General features: G+C 35.3%; 1 long non-coding RNA gene and 1 pseudogene across 1 annotated transcript; one reads left to right on the forward strand and one right to left on the reverse strand.

Moving 5' to 3' along the window:
- The first annotated feature begins 901 nt into the window (after window positions 1-901).
- Window positions 902-12,255, forward strand: LOC117162905 (carcinine transporter-like; annotated as a pseudogene).
- Window positions 6,909-10,531, reverse strand: LOC143304389 (uncharacterized). The gene is made up of 4 exons (XR_013061076.1): window positions 10,284-10,531; window positions 8,161-9,550; window positions 7,839-7,943; window positions 6,909-7,033 (listed from the first exon to the last, which is right to left on the reverse strand). It is a non-coding gene; the product is annotated as an uncharacterized LOC143304389 (long non-coding RNA).
- Window positions 12,256-16,889: the final 4,634 nt, after the last annotated feature.

The raw sequence follows: 16,889 nt of genomic DNA on the forward strand, positions 1-16,889 counted from the left end.
TGTTATGGAAACCAGAAGCGAACACAGATTTCCCTCAATCCGACCTCTACACAGTCAGTGAAAGCATTTTCATACAACAAAGTAAAGATAAAAAATTTTCCTTCGACGACGCAATGCAATTCCAGTCACGTTGCTTAATGATCTATCAAGGTAGACAGGATTCTTGAGGAATCAATGTAATTACGTGACTACGATCATAATTTTTCTAAGGTCTCTGTACCCATAAACAATATTGTGATCCCGTTTGTTATTTAATATAATTACTTATATCTAGTTATATTTAGTTATTAAATATTAGCATGATTTACTATATGTAATTCAGTAAATCGGTACAAGATCTAAAGAAAATATTTCTTACGTATGATTTTGACGAACTTTGTGTAAAAATCTATAAAACTAGAAGTTGCTTAGTTTATATACAGATAAAGAAAAGCATCGTTTATATCGTCGAGATATCACATTTATATCATTTTAAAAATAAAAATTCTTCATCAAAGCGAAGAACATTTTCATAAAAAATTACGAACAGAATATCTCGATTCTACAATCTACTGTAAACAAGATAAGTATCGATAATGAATAAATCTTGACATTGAATTTTATTCAAAAAGTTTTATTCAAAAGTGATATCAAATAATCCGTAATGACATTTATTACTCCAATCATATCAGTCAACTACTACCTACCGCGTAATACGCGATCGATTTTCAAACGCACCCTCCCCGCCCCCCCACCCAAATAGAGTTTCCAGTGTAATTCTGTTATTCTTGAATCTTCGGCTTGTTTTTCATTTTTTAGCTCACTTTAAAATTTCTTCTGGCTTCAATTGTGCCACGATTTAAAGTTTTCCGTGTATACGTTTAGGACGTTACTGCGTGCGGAAATAGTACAGAAGGCCTCTAATTATACCGTCTACAATATTATTTATAGACTTTGAACCATATAGTACGTAAGTATGTAATTGTATATCTGTCGTGGTTCATTTTATCCTTCTCTGTTGCGTGAACCAGCGGTTAGGAGCGACACTAAATCAAGTGGGAATGAAACTCGTTGAAACAACGCTAGACATGGTAACGGATCCATGACTGTGCTTCTGTTATTATCAACGCCAGTAACGGTTAAACCTATTGCATGTGTGTAAGTTGGAAGTTACGTACATAACTTATGCACACCCTTTGTGTGTTTCGGGATCCCATATTTCTTTTAACTTGAATTTTATGAAACTTTTTGTTCGATAATTGATGTGCCATATTACATCCGTCACATTCAATGTTATATGGTGTAATTTCTTCAGTTGTGGTGTTATGTAAGTTACGAGGTCATTCCTGTTTTTGGACATGTGTTTGGAATGTAGTGTGTATCTTTCTCTTCGTATGTACATAGTGAGTAGAGACTGTCTGTCTTTCGCTAGAAGAATATTCTGCATATAGTTATTTACTGTTCTTGATATTTGATTTTGGAAATTTAATTTTCGCTTTGCTTGTATCTTCGAGCGTAAGGTGAGATTTGTACAGACATATCTAGTAATTTGTTAATCGTACTGTTCGAAATTATTGTGTGTGTGAATATTTCGGTGAATATAAACTACGAAAACCTGTCCTTGATTTTTTATGGTAACAAAGCAGTCTTTTCAGAAGAAACAATATTCATAAATCAGTCCCTTCGCAAAAAGCTAATTCTACGAATCTTGTTAGAAGAAACCGGTTGACGAAACTACGTGTCCCTTCAGGAGAGGTCTAATTTATAGAGGTAGCTTGCAAGAAAAAACCAATCTCACAAAAAGCTTGAGCATTCTTAATTAATCCTCTTTAGAATTCAATTACATTTATGCCTTTTGTAAATATTAATTCTAAAATAACGATGCTAACATTTCTAACCTACAGAGTATCAACAAATAACATAACGCAATTCCCCATTTCAATTAAATATGAAAAATATACTAGAGTCGATCCAAGATCAAACCCGGTAAAACAAACGACAAATTTACCTGAAAAATCCACTGAATTCGTTTCAATACATTCGTTATTTAAATTGCAAAAATCAGTTGTGTTTCAACGTCAATTTTTAACACCGTCCATATATCGCAATTTTAGTACGCGACAAGACGACAATACAGTTCATTTCAACACCATTGAAAAGTATGGCTGGCTTCGGACAACCGGTTTCCGGCGTGGCGCCACTATGCTTTGGAGAAACAAGGAAATACATATGTATGCACCTTGCTTTTTGTGAGACAGAAGAACTCTGTGTCTCTGTTCTACCAACGTCGCTGTTGCGACGATTTGCCGCAAACCTAAATGGAGTTCGATCAATGGCAACGCGAGCACGTGGTCCTCGATGTTCGCGATCGGAAAATCGAGTTTTCCAAACTATTTCTAGTTTCGCCGGTTCCACTGTCAATCAACGTTTCTTCCTTTGGTTCCGTTTCTCTTCGATTCTCTCCTTTTTTATTGGCAAACACGTGTCACCGAGTATCGTGTTCGTCTTCGCTAAGCAAGCTTCTATATCAGCGATACGCGAGCCGGTTTCCCCTTCATATTTGTACAAGACTTCGTGAACATCGGACGTTTTTCTCCTCTCTTTTCGAATAAGAAAATCCTATCGTTGTTTAACTAACAATTGCATTTCTTTAAATGGAAATGTGGTCGTGTCTCCTTTATATTTTCAATTAGCCAGGGAATTTAGGTTTATTGCCGTGGAAACTTGATCGGTCGTTTACGTAAGGATCTGCGACTCTGCTTCATTTTCGAGGAAAATTTCATCGAATACAATCGTTTCACTCAATGATTGGATCAGTCGAAAGGGAGATTCCGTGACTGCCTGTATAAATATTGATCATAGTGTCTCTTGAAGGGAAGCTGTACCAATCTTGTTGATTTAACTACTGATCCTACTTTATCCTCGAGAAAAATTACTTACTTTGATTGTTTGACCATTAATTTTAGCGTTTCTTCGAGGGAAACAGTGTTGATTGCTCGAGTTTGCTTCTTTCTCAAGGTAAATTGTATTTACTATTTACTCGATCAGCTATTTTATTTTCTTTTCCCGGAGAAACCTTGTTTCTCGCCTGTTTGACCATCCGCGCTATTTCTTCTTTGAGATAAACTGCAGCGATTATTCGTGTAATCAACAAATCTACTTTTTCTTTCTTTACGAAGGAAATCGTATGTTTAACGAAATCTCGCTTGTTTAGTCATTGATTCCGCTAACTTTTTCAAATAAATCGTCAATCATTCGCTCGATTGCCAATTCTAATTTTGCTTCGAAGCAAACTGCGTTGATTATTCGTATAACCTTTTTAATAGAAACTGTTTTTCGCCTATTTTATCGCCAATTTCCTTTTCAAAATAACATGTATTAATTATGCGTTTAATCGCAGATTTTATTTTATTTTATTTCTATTTCTATTTCGTTTTATCATCGATTTTCCGCCGTCTTCAAAGAAACCCACGTGAATTACTTTAATTGCTTTTTCAAACTAATTTTATTTCTTTACTTTTAAATTAATAAGCAGCAACGAAAATGCTACAATAACGGAAAAATTATTCGGTTATCTCCACAAAGAACACGAAGGTATCGAACTTAGTGTATCGAGACATTTTGTTCGTTGGAAGTTAGTCGACGACATTTGGAACGGAAAGATACATTTGACATGATTTAGTGTGACGTTGAGAGAGAAAAATGGTTTGATCGAGGGTGCCCTTAATTACTAATTTCATAACTTGCTGTTAATCGATCTGACAGTGATATTAGTGGATGTGGTTGGTAGTGCCTGATTAATCGTGATCGATATTTTGAACAAAGAGCAACGAGAAACGATCAGTTTGGAGTTTCACTTTGACGTCGTGAGACTATCGTTAATTAGACATAGAAGGATCGTTTGGTGACAGATAAGGGTTTCAACTTCTGTATTCATTTTCTTCTATAGACTGAATTTAATTTTTCGCTTTGATAATCGTTTATAAAAGAGAAGCGATAATTATTAGTTCTACCTAAGAATGTTACTAATAAATTAGGAAAAAGAAATTTTGATTGGATTCTTGATAATGAGTGAAAATTAATTTAAAAGATTGTATTTGGAATTTTGAGAATCGATCGAGTCCTCAGTTTCAGTGCAATGTAACGTTATCAGTCGCGTGAGTTTGGCTCATATGTGATTTATGTGCAAGCTAAATGTTTCCAACAAATTGTAGCATATTGATTTCTCAAAGTCCTGTATCAAATGTCTTGTAATTATAAGCAATTGTTTCGTTTGGACGATCAAGGGTAATATACTCTATTTTTGATTTTAAAAATGCCGCCATTTGTGTAGACGTACACACGCAAGTATTTATTATGTAGACACGATGGCTCGTAGACACGAACGTTTCTCGTTGTCGTATTTTCCAAACAGGTCAGTTATTTAGAGCACTCGACCACTTTCTCGCTCCTGACAATGACATTAGTCATTCTAATCGATGTCTCGAAATCGATGGTTTTTCTGTCAGCTGTTTCGTTTCCGTGTTTATTCTATATGATAATATTGTTTCACGTATTCGCTTAAATTTAATTGGCAAATGATTAATTTCCCTGAATCCCATTTCCCAAAAATGAACAATTTGATATAAAAATTTTGCGAAAGATCGATATATTATTTTACTTTTAACTTGGAAATCGTTCTTTTAATTTTTCAATATCTAATTAACCACCTCAGTCCCTAAGACCGTCTGTTTTAACGAATGGTAAATAATCAAATAATTGCGTTGATACATCAGAAGTACCATCTTCTTATATCCCTGATATTAGTGTTAAAACAGGTTTGAAAAACCTTCAATTATTTCATTTATTCTTAGCCTTCGATGGCTTAAAATTTTCTCGGTTATTTTCCAATAGAGTTCAATATATTGATCGAAAACTTAGTTTAGTTAAGCACTGTAACCGGAAGTCATCCTTAAGTCGCCGGGTAAGAGGATTACGAGTAATAAACAAACAATATTAATCAGAAAATTATTCCATTCAATTTTTCTCCTGCATTTAATTAAATATGACAGAGTCAACAAACTTTCCTTCGGTTCTTCTATCTCATTTGCAAATCTATAATATCGATATCCAAACGATAACTCGAACACCATTAACCAGCACTCGAGGCTATTTCTTTCGTCGAAACTTTCCTCAGACATGTAGATATCACGTTGACATCGCCGCGTATACCGAATCAGCCCTTTTTAAAGATGATCTCGCGAGCGTGGTTCGTATGCAATTCAATTTGAACGAGTCGCGTGTCACGATTCACTTGACTCCCGGCACAGTAATTGGCCGGCACTCGAGCAAACACTTACACTTAATTTAACGTTTAACCGAATCGAAAACAAAGCGAACAGTTGCCGGACTTCGCTCGTTCTTTCAGTTCATTTCCGAACGTCTTTCGATCAGCATATCGGGTCTCCTCTTTCATCTCCGTTGCCTTTCAAAATCTAAAATCATAATTGAGACTTTGCTGCTCGAACTATGGAAGGGGAAAACGTGAATGACGGGTAAGATTGTTCCTGCGTTCTGTCAGAAAATAATTTCCTGTTTGTGGGAGAGGAAAGGAGCATTGTAATTGGAATCACAGAATGTGAAACATCAAAGGAACTGCCGAATGACATTTATTTCAAAGACTAGAAGACTGAAAACTTTGTTATACGACTTTTATACTGCTACGCCTGGAAATCAAGGATGGATTCTGTTTCAGCGAAATGAAGGACGAGAAGAGTAACTCTATATTGCCCACTGAAGAGACTCGATTGAGACCAAGATTGGAAAGTTTCGATGATGTTCTGCCGTATGTCGGTGACTACGGGAGATATCAATGGCTGTTGTTATTGTCGTTACTACCTTATGGCGCGACGTACGCGTTTCTGTATTTCTCGCAATTTTTCATTACGATTATTCCCACGGAACACTGGTGCAGGATAGACGAATTAGTAAACTCGAATTTCACCGAAGAAGAGAGGTAAGTATGTATAATGAAGGAAAGAAAGAAAAGGAGATATACGTAGCAACGAAAGCTCCTTTAAACTTTGAACGATATTTTTGATTGTTCGTAGAAAGTGACTTTAAAATATTGTGAAAAATATGCGAGATATCGCGATTTCTGGAATTTCTCGAATTTTCGAACATTTCGAAAATTATTAGAAAATATTGTAGAAAAATTTCACGATAAGATACAAGATATTTTTGGATTACTCTGTCTGGACTTTGGTTCTTATTTTAATAATTAAAATGATCAGTCATCTATCGTATGGGGTGTTTAGGATTAAGATAGCGATTCCAGTGACGAACGTTTATCCTTATTACGAACAATGTCAACGGAAGGACGTAAACTTCACAGAGCTGTTGAAGAGCGATAAGAGCCTGAGCTCATCGGGCTTCCAAACAAACAAAACGATAAAATGTACTCAATGAGAGTATAATTTTACGCAGATTCCATATCCTAGTATAGGAACTGAGGTGAAGTATTCACATCGTTGTCTGAATCGCATGCTTCGAAATTCTTACACTTCTGCTGCGTTCTTTGGGTCATTTCCGATCTACTCTAACCTTGTTATAGTAAATTTCTTAAGTTTAAAGAAAGTATAAGACGATAATTGTTAGTACGGATAATTCCTCGTTCCGATTTTACGCGAACGTTTTTTTCAGAGCATAAAGAACTCTTTCATTCATCGAACTGCGAGCAGAATCGAGATATAAAAATTCGAAGACCGCAGCAGGATTAAAATTATATTCTGAAAAATATGAATCTGGTTTTTCGCTGACTAACTCTTAACCTTGGTGATTAGCTAGATTGGGTATGCGACCGAGAATACCTCGTATCAACGGCGCAGGCCATCTTCTTCTGCGGATCCATCATCGGTGGTTTCCTAGTCGGTTGGATCGCCGATCACAAGGGTCGTATCCCAGCTTTAATGTTCTGCAATGGTATCGCCCTTTTTGCCTCCATTTTCACTGCCAGCGCAAATAGTTTTTGGTCATTCGCCGTCTGTAGGTTTCTCACTGGACTGGCGTTCGATAACTGTATCAACATTCCTCTGATTATCGGTAAGCCTTCTACGAAGTAGAAAGTGCGAGAGGTTCGACCGATAAGCCAATGTTTCAGTCACGCGAGAGATAACGTTAGTATGAAGTCAATGTTTCTATTACGTGAAAGATGATGTTGCGTGAGAAATTTTTGATGAATTGTTCCTCGAAGATAATTTTGACGTTGCTGTACTCGATTGAACTATACGGTTCGAGAGTTCTTTATTCAAGAGCTTTTGCCACCACCAGAGATGAATATATTGATTTTGTTATTGTTAAAGATCGTTTCATCGATTTTCATGTCGTCGAGGATAGTTATATCTTGATATTCTTAAATCGAGTTATACAAGGTGGTTGGTAACTGGTGGTACAAGCGGAAAGAAGTCGAAAATATAGAATACAAATTTTTTTTTTAATTCTTCCATCGAGACAACGATCTACAGTGAGATCCGTTATAACGAGACGCGATAAAGTGCACGCGTATCGAGCGAAAATTCAAAGTCGATTTTCTCGAAAACAAAGCCTCGAACGAAAAATTTTTATTCTATATTTTCGACTTCTTTTTTCGCGTAGAATCACCCCCTTTCCGCTTGTACCACCAGTTACCAACCACTCTGTATATTCGTTCGAAATGAAAATTATCACAAAATTTTCAACACGTAATTCGTTTAAATACGTTAGAAGCAAAACACGTGCATTATGTAGCGCTTTTTGTTATACGGACCAGCTCAAACTCGGAACATTCACGTTTGCAGAGTAAACGGATTAATTTAAAATCGGAATTATATTTATAATCTTACAATTATCCTACAATTATGTTGATGGTATCGTTCATTCGGCTCGTCATCAATTGCTCCATATTAATAATAACCGGTTTCACTCGATAAATCTTCCATGTTCTATTACTGCAACATAAAGAATAATCGTCGTTAAGTATCTTGATATAATAATCAGTTATTCCGAGAGTCATCGACGATCAATTATCCCGCAGTGCTCGAATATATGGCTGTTTCGAAACGAACGTTGGTCGTGAATATCGCCTTTGGCGTATACTTCGCAGTGGCCAGTACAATTTTACCATGGATAGCCTATTATATCGCGAACTGGAGATATTTTACTTACGTTACTGCCATACCGCTGTTATCTGTCGCTATCACACCGTGGATTCTTCCCGAGAGCGCCCGGTAAGTAAACTCCTAATTGTTCGATTATTCGAATTCTCAACTTGCGCTTTGAGATTTATGCAAATTTACTTATCGATCCATATCACTCGTATTTTCTCTGTTCAAGCTGGTACGTTTCCAACGGGATGATGGACAAGGTTGTTGAGAAACTACGGAGAATAGCTAGGATCAATCGTAGAAATCCAGACTCGCGTATTTACGATATATTAGTCGTAAGTTCGATCAAATAGAATTCTAGAAAGCTTACGCGAAATCATACGGTACAGTACTTGAATCTGTGCTGACAGATATATTTGATTCACATCGAAAACACACAGACTCGCGAATGTATTTTAACATGCATAGACAGGTTTTAAAAATGAAACGCGATGAAAAATGAAATATGAAATGAAACTTGACTGTCGCGATTCCATTGTGGTATTATATCGATCTCGTACAAAATTTGAAGTCAATCTGGGAAATTATATAGAAATTATAAAATATTTACAATTTACAAGTACAATCGGGGATAAAAATAAGCTGCTATAGTTAATGGAAATAGATGTGAAGAAAGTATAATCAAATTAGTATCAGCCTCATATACTTGAGTTTTATTTATTATATTTCCTTCTAATAATATGCAGATAGTTCAGCAAATGATTGAAATGAATTTTTACATTTTCTCCACTAATCCACTTAGTTTTGTTCCCGACTGTATTTCGGATCAGAAAAGTATTTAATCAACCAACCACCCATTATATTAATAAATCTCGATATCAAAAGCCATGCCGACTAATAACAGAGTGCCACTGTTCGTGCTATCTATTAATGACGAATAAAATGAAAATAAAATTTCTTTTCAGTGTGTTATGAATTTTGAACTGTGTAAGGGCTAAAGGCACGACTCGTATTATATCTTTCGTTAATTATTCTCGAAATAAATTCTTGCAGAGTAACATGGAGGCACCGGACAAAATTCAAGAATCAGCGACGCTGCTCGATCTGTTCAGAACGCCACGGTTGGCGAGAAACACTATTCTTCTAGTTGCATTCTGGCAAGTATAAGATACGAGTTCATGTTGCGAGAAAACCTTCATAAATAACCGATACAATCTTGTAGGTGTTTCACCCTGATCCCGTTCGACGGTCACGTGTATTCATTAAAACTTATCCAGAGCTCGGTGTTCGTGTCGTTCTCGATCGCCTGTGCCACAGAACTTCCAGCTGGGTTATTACTCGCCCTGTTGCTCGACCGATGGGGTCGTAGACTCTGCGGATTTCTCACGATGGCAATTACCTGTGTACTCAGTATCGCTGAACTTATGCTGCATTCCAGTAAATATATCGATCTGTTTATTAAAGTAAAATTAAAACGATTATAATGCCGTATTATTGAGAAAAATCTGAAATTAAGTTTATGATGAATGTAAAAGAATTTTGGCAACTTCGAAGGTATTAATCTTGGAAAATAATTATTTTGATGGAACTAGAATTTAGGAATTATTAGGAATTAATTTAGTGGCGAAATTGAAAGAGGTGTGCACATTTTAGAAGCAATAATTTTCTATATGTTGGTTTTCTAGAATTTGGAGATTTATAGAAGTTTAAAGTTTGTGTGAAATTTTAATTTGATTTTGATTAAGCTTCGATCGGACTATATTTTTAATTAAACTTACAATCAAGTGTTGTGTATCCAGGATTAATTTTGTATTTTTTAATTTATTCCCCAGTGCTCGCGAAATTAGTAATGTCAATATTGTCGCGATTCTGTCTGAACATGGCAGCCAATGTTGGTCTTCAGTATGCAGCAGAACTTCTGCCCACGCCAGTCAGATCGCAGGGCGTATCTTTCATTCATATTTTCGGAATAGTTGCACACTCTTTGGCGCCATATATCACTGACTCGGTAAATAAATATTTATACTACTATTGTTGTTACAACATTTTTGAAACACCGCTAAGCACATCCACGTTCAACTTCTCTTTAATTTATTCCAAAAGATACAATAAGCGCTATTAGAAATTATGAAAAAGCTCTCATGTAAATTTTCTCATGAAAATGTAAAATAGTTTTTTTCTTACCTTAAAACAAGTTGTTTCCTGAAGAAGTTAAATATTATAAAAATCTGATCAAAATATTTCTCACTTTCTAGAAAGCCCGTTTTGGAAGTTGCAACCAACGCTTTTCTTTAACTGATCTTTAATCAAAAAATTGAAATTTAAAATAAAAAATGATGGAATAACTTAAGATATGAAACTATATTGGTTGAAACTTTCTAATGAAACTTTTTAAATGAGAAATACTTTGACCAGATTTTCATGGTATTTAACCTTTGTTCATATAAATTAATATTTGTTCATTAGGCTGCAATTTGGGAGGGATTTCCAATGCTCATTATCAGCACGGTGTCCTTTTTTGGCGCTGCACTGGTTTTGTTCCTGCCGGAAACTGTCGGCCAGAATCTTCCTCAGACTATCAAGCAAGGCGAAGAATTCGGAAGGGACCAACATTTCTGGTCGTTGCCTTGCTACCATAAGACACACTTCAATGGACATCAACACTATCACTCCTGTGAACGATAATTATCTGATTTTTAATAATAATTCAATTAAAAAACACGAAGGAGGATTCGTGTTTTTTTAGAAGTAACAATATTACAAGCGGATCAGTCTGACGATTTTTGTACGAGAAAAAATCGGAACATATTATTTTTCTATTCTCCTACATTAATTTTTATTTTTATCGTTTACGTTTAAGAATTTGTAAGCCTTAATTCTAAAAAGAGCGAGCAAGTTAATGGAAAAATTTCACTTAACTATTCGCGTTAATTTCTTCGGTTTAACTTTTGGGAAATGCTTCGTTAGCTTCGGGAATATTCCAACGATTCGTTTTACGTACAAAATAAGCATGATAAATATTACATCACGGTAATGAAAACTATTGGCGTAATACCTAAGATAAAGATGCAGAGACATTCTTAGAATTTCTAATGACACCTTTATAGATTTCTCGTTTAATATCGCTATTACATTTGAATCACTTTTACCTAACGGTGTCACATAGTCTCGTTGGAAATTTGTCAAATTCCTTAAAGTGATCACTGAAAATTTTCCTAAATTTCCAAGAATTTATTTATCACGAGGTAAAGAAAATGTGTATTAGAAAGATGAGATCGAAGGTTTACCATTTTTTCAGTTATGGCGAACGCAATATGTAATCAATGAAAATTTTATATTTTCACGTTGAAAGTTTCTTCAGATAATTATTATCCAGATGATGACTAACTCTTACGAATTAATGCGTGTCTGTAGGATAATCCGGTAGACTTGATCCGCTTTTTATATCGAAAGTTGAGCAATCGGTGACGCGTTCTTATACACCGAACCGCGAAAAGCAAAATTTCATATGATCTCACCAATTTCGGATGCCAGTCAAATCAGTCAAATAATAAGTTCGCGTTAATATACACGTTCGATTTTTGAAAAGCTTGTTCAATTTAATAAGAGTTTTGGTAACAGGCTTATGTTTTTAGACCTAATTGGTTGTTTTCATTTACAAGTACCTCGTGTTAAAGTACTCATAAAATGACATTAAAATCAGAAAACTAATAACTGAAAGATTATCATTTTTCCTCTGTGGTAGTTTACATATAACATAATGCAACTAACATGTCACGATTAATGCAAAATAAATAAATTACTAATATAGACATTTTTTTAGTAATTTGTATAATCGTGAAACGAATTGGACTTTCTAAAGGCAAATATTAAAGGAAACATGGAATTGATGCCAAATCTATCACAAATATTATTTATACTACTTATTTGCGCAGTTTGAAGCGAATCAAATTGATGAAGGTTTCTTTGTTACATGTTAATTTACATTTTAAAAGACATAACAGGCACGCTAATTAGTTTGCTTAAGATACTTTCGAGATACCAAGTTAGACGCGTTTCCATGAAATCATATCAATTTTACGATGATATTTTTCTATCAAGCATGCAATTATAACCGTATCGTTGATTAGTGCATACAATTATCCATGTACATTCTTCTTTCCGAGTACCGCGCTTCAATATTGCTAATTTCAAATTCGTACATTAATGTTCGTAAATGCTTGAAAATGCTATATCTGTATCAGCTTCTGTTAAAAGCATTTTATAGTAAAATCTCTATAAATTTGTAATATTTTTTAGACAATTTGAATTCATTATATTATACATCATACATTCTAGTCATTTCTAATTAAGTTACTTTTGCGATGTTTAATTATATTTTATGTATATTCTTATAACTCTCTATGTTACGGCGCGTACGATGGTCCGTGCGCCGTCTGAAACTTATATCTATATACTATATACTGATCTACTACATACTATATACTATAAACTGAATCCTTTGACGTAATCTTAATAGCTTGAAGGAATCTCTAACCCTGTAAGTGTTTTCGGTTTATGGATGGTCCTTAGAACAATGCTTAGGTTTATTGCGCACTCTTACAAATAACGGAGAAAGCGGGTAGTTATTTTTCCAATAAACAATGTCACCCACGAGCCACGTTGGTAGGAGGCTTCCTCGTCCTATCTTCATTCATTAACGTTGGCTATAATCAATGGGCACCCTCACTTTCCTAACGAAAAGTGTGAACAACGAATCCGCGTTCTTCGTTCAGAAAGCACACCCACACTGAGATTTCCTCTCGTGGCGGCACACGAGAACGCAAATCTCACCACTCGAAACCAACTAGTGTCGGACGACGGCAGCGCAGTGGTTAGCGCCATAGAGTACAAACGTTCGGATCCCGGGTTCAAATCCCGGCGCCTCGTACTTTTTCCAAAGTCCGATTTTTCTTCCACGACATCTAAATAAGAAGGAAATACAGCAGTACTACACCCCGGCAAGCGACATCTACAGCCAGCAGCCTACAATTATCACGGATATATGAAGGAAGACGGAGAAAAAGAAGAAAAAAAGTGTGTTTCGTCCAGAGCCTGCTAGTGGACACATCGGTAAGGCTTACCTAGCAGGCTCATGCCTTAGACACAATGGAAGGAGGGGGAAACAAAGCTATGTACATGGCAGAGACATTGAAGACGGATTCCTCCCTCCCACGGCCGGACACTGTATCCAAGGCCGGTCGGATCTCCTACCCTCTCTTGCGACGTATCCCAGTGGAGCGGCCCCACTCTTAATCTAGTTTGGTGGGAAAGGTTCGCGTACACACCGTGTGTAAGAACTATTAAAAACCACACAGTGTATCGCGACTACCTTTCTACTACTTAACCCAAGTCCTATATTATCAGTCTTAGGTCCGAGGCGGCTCCTGTCACGTAAAGTTGGTACTTGGGTGGTAGTAAGAAGGCTGAGTCGTAACCCAACTACTTATTTTCCTTTATAAAACTTTATTATAAACACTTACAAAATAACACCGAACCGGAGAATAGGGGTTGTATGAGTACAGCAACTAGAAGAGGAACAAGAACTACCCGAGCTGGGTGAAGTCTCGGTTTATATACGTTTTGGTTTTAGGATGTTGAGGGGATAGGTGTAGGTTATGATGTAGAAAAGTGTCCGAAGGTCGGGGGTCCATATCCTATCTCTGATGTGGACGGAGGTGCGTCACAGCCTTGGTGTATGCTATGATGGTAAGGTGGTGATGTGTCCAAAAGTGTCCGAAGGTCGGGTGTCGATGTATTATCACTGATGTAGGTGAGATTTGATTAATGTCACATACCCCCCTCTTTAGATTGATTTTGGTCCTCCAAAATCTTAGTGTTTCCTCAGTATGGAGCGATGAAGTTGGACTCTGACTGGTTCGACTTGTACTTGTTCTTCTTCGTCGTGGTATATGCTTTTGCTATTTCAACCTGTGAAGGTTGTTGGCTGGTTAAATTTCGACTACGATTAATAGGGATAATTTGCTAAGTTTGACGAAATGCCGCAGTATCACGTGTTGAATCTTTTGTAGACTTTCTAACAGCCTGTGATATAGAATGAGTTAGTGGTCTTTGAGTAATGGTTTTATACTATCTTGTTGTTTCTTTATAGTTTGATTGTTCTCCAGTTGTTCCTTTGATACTTGCATTTCTTTGTTTTGTTTAGCAACTTCTAAAGCCTTTTCAGCATCTACAACTGGTTCTTTTTCCATGCATGTAATTTCTTCTTCAACCAGTACAACTGTGCTTTCCTCTATTGTTCGTGTTTTTGTGTCATTTAGTAAACTTTTCAATTCAATTTCCACAGTATCTGGAGCTTTAGATACCGACTGACTGTCATCTTCTGCATTTTCAATGCCCCAATCATCAAAGATATCCTGAATGACACTTCTTTTGTTAGTTATGCGCACTTTATCTGCTTCACTTATAGATTTATTCCTTCCTTCTGTATTAGCAACATGTATAAGTACGACAATTTTATTATGAATAATTTTCTTTTCTAAATTAATTTTATGTGAACTATCAAAAGATCAATCTTGCCATTTCCATTTGTTGTTTCTTGTTATTCTTTTCTTTAATATCAATGTCATCTGCAGTTTCTAGATCACTAATTACTCCTGAGGTAATAGGAGTTATAGAATCGTTTCTTGTCTTTGTATGATTTAATATGTCATAATTGTATTTCTGGCTACAATTTTCAGAAACTTCTTGGGCCACAATTTCTGTTGAAATTACTTCTATAACTGTTCCATCACTTTCTCGTGCTTAACCTATCGAATTAAATTCTTCATTTACAATTTCAGCGTTCTTCATTCCTTTTTGTTCTGCAGAAACATTTTTTTTTCTTCATTGGAATTTACAACAGCATCCTTTTCATGTACAGTTAAAACAATATTTTCTTCTGTACTTTCATTCATATCATTAATATATAGTAGTTTCTACAGTCAGTACCATTACTTCTGAACTACTATCAACTAGTTCAGACAAATCTGTGTCTGTATCCGTGACATGCAATGTTTGGGCTTTATCATCAAAAGTTTCACCAAGTGTTTTAATTAATACTTGACACTGAGCATTAGTAACACTAACTGTATCTATATTTAACACTGTACAAACGTTGTGTTTCTCAATGTTTTGTTCACCCTCATTTGTATTAAATATTTCAACATCGTTCGTACTTTCTTTATCTAAAGATGTGTCACCTGCATATCTTGAATGATCTCCAATCTCAGTTGTATTCTCTGCTTGCTCTTCTTGAAATTTCTCATCTTTTTTTTTTTTTTATATTGATCATCAATTTGTGGGTCCTTATTTATTATTTCTTGTTCTACTTCATTAATCGCAGCGTTCTTTATGCTCTCTGTCTCACTACTTTCCTTACTTTAAAAATTTTTTTTTGTTTTTATTTAAATCTGTTACATCACATTTATTTACTACTAAACCATCTTGAATTGTATTATCTGTACATTCCTGTGACTTATTTTTTTTTTTGATTTTCTGGAATATCATGCACATTCTTTATAATATCAGTCGTTGATTCTGATATTAATGAAGAAGATACATCTACTTTTATCGATGATTCTACTTTATTAATGTCACTGTGCACTTCATCTAGTTGTTCCATAGTAAAACATCAAGATTGTTACAATTACTTAAGAAGTCATGGATTGTTATTTAAATATTTACTGCACTTTTCCATCAATGTAACCCTTTATGGCAGTTTGACATTCTACAGAACACCAATGCTGTATCAGTTTATATTTTTCTTCATCATGAAGTTTTATTATATCACCTAATTCTTCCTGATGTTTTTTTTTCTTTTTTTTCAATTTTCAAATAAGAGTGTGTTTTCTATGTGAATCTTTTAATTCTTGGTTCGCCTCGAGTAAACGATTATTAACATCTTTGGAAAGTTTTTGGACGTTTTCCAGTTCTTTTCTAAGAAAATTATTTTGTTCGTTCATATCTTTTACTTTACCTTCAATTTCTACCCTACGCAATATTTCAAATTTATTTTCATTGACAAGGATCATTTTTCTTATTTTTCAAAATCCAGTTTCAATTTATTAGTTTCTTCTTCATATTTATATCCAAAATCACCCACTTTTTCATATTCACCCTTTAGTTCGTCTAGTTCACATTGAAGGGCAGATTATTTGTCCTTGTGGTTCAAAAACTACATTTTATCTCTTTTGCATCTTTAGCTCCAGCTTCACGTTCCTCCATTGAATTACTAACACATGAATTAAGTTTGGCCTTTTTTTTTTGTTCCAGCAAGTCAACTTCATATTTGTGACTTATGTTATTTCTTCTAATTTTATTGTTAGTTCTTCAATTTGTATTCCAAAAGATTGAACTCTTTTTACGTGCGTGTGTGTTTTTTTTTTTTTTTGTAACTCGTCGAGTTGCAATTCTAATTTTTGCACTTCCTCCTTCATGTCCTCCATGTGCTTCTCGAACTCTTGTGTCGTCCTGTCTTTGTCGGAACATTGTCGGAGCGAGTTGATGCTCGGGATCGTAATTCAATTTTTGGTCGTTAGCAGTAATAAGCTCACGTAACTTCACTTTTGAACTTGATCTTGTTTGGTCTTGATTGTGTTTTCGTGGTGCTTGTGGTGTTCTAAAAGTAATCGTCACGTTGCTTGCATTTTTAGTGCACATTGATACACTGCACTCTGCACAGGCAATGCTTTTGTTGTCATGAAATCTCTCTAACTTTTCAGTAACAAAACCTTTTATTTTATTATTTAA

Source organism: Bombus vancouverensis, unplaced genomic scaffold (assembly GCF_051014615.1).
Source record: "Bombus vancouverensis nearcticus unplaced genomic scaffold, iyBomVanc1_principal scaffold0033, whole genome shotgun sequence".
Lineage (NCBI taxonomy): Eukaryota > Metazoa > Arthropoda > Insecta > Hymenoptera > Apidae > Bombus > Bombus vancouverensis.